Here is a 1,050-nt window from a genome sequence, read left to right as displayed (position 1 = left end):
TTTCCCCCTCCTCCTGCCCTTGCCTGCTTCTTGTTGGGGGTCCAGGATTTTCTCTTCCGGGTCACTTCTAAAGCACGTTAAGTATGCTCCTCATTTGCATTTCAGGGGAACTAATGTTTAACTCTGTTAGGAGTAACGTTTTCGGAAATCACGTTTTCCATTTTGGACTCTATTCCGTATTTAAATACTATGGATTAAAATAAAAGCAAGCCGACAGGAGGCCCCAGCGAGGATCGAACTCGCGACCCCTGGTTTACAAGACCAGTGCTCTAACCACTGAGCTATGGAGCCCACGTGAAACAGTCTCTTCAGGAAATCACAGATCTTACCAACAGCATTGGTTTACCTGGCGGTCTGTGAGAATTTGACCCCATGCATCTATTATCAATGGTAGTTGTAAAGGCTATGAAATGACAGAGAAAAGTGCTTACAACATGATGATAAATGTAAAACACTGAAGCCTCAAATCATATGTTTGTGATTACAATACACTAAATCATACCTAACTTACGCATACAGACAAGGGCTGGGAGGGAAAGTGCAAAAATGAAATGGTGTTCTGGTCATATTTTCAGTGGGATGTTTACTCTCAATAAATCTTTCAATCTTGCTTCCTTGATAAATTGTATCAAGTTTGGTACTTTCAGGGAAGTGGGAAGTTATGGGGGTGTCTTTGTTCTCATAAACTAAGTTACTGATTTGGGATGAATTAATTGCTTCAACACATATTTACTGAGTACTCAAATAATGCTAGATGAGGCAGAGTGAACAAGCAAAGCTCTGCCTCTGCTTTGCTCGCTCTTTCCTTCTTTCTTTCTTTCTCTCTCTCTTTCTTTCTTTTTTCTTTTTCTATTTTTTTTCTTTTTTTTGAGACAGAATCTCGCACTGTCGCCTGGGCTGGAGTGCAATGGTGTGATCTTAGCTCACTGCAACCGCCGTCTCCCGGGTTCAAGCCATTCTCCTGCCTCAGCCTCCCAAGGAGCTGGGACTACAGGTGTGCACCACCACGCCCAGCTAATTTTTGTGGTTTTAGTAGAGACGGGGTTCACC

The 1,050-nt window shown here is 42.8% G+C and overlaps 1 non-coding gene across 1 annotated transcript; it reads right to left on the bottom strand.

The window, feature by feature from the left end:
- Positions 1-218: 218 nt before the first annotated feature.
- On the bottom strand, positions 219-291 carry TRNAT-UGU (transfer RNA threonine (anticodon UGU)). The gene has a single exon. It is a non-coding gene; the product is annotated as a tRNA-Thr (tRNA).
- Between the last annotated feature and the right edge of the window lie 759 nt (positions 292-1,050).

This window comes from Macaca fascicularis, chromosome 1 (genome assembly GCF_037993035.2).
Source record: "Macaca fascicularis isolate 582-1 chromosome 1, T2T-MFA8v1.1".
Lineage (NCBI taxonomy): Eukaryota > Metazoa > Chordata > Mammalia > Primates > Cercopithecidae > Macaca > Macaca fascicularis.
The sequence above is the reverse complement of the archived record's forward strand: the minus strand, read 5'-3'. Positions and strand labels throughout refer to the sequence as shown.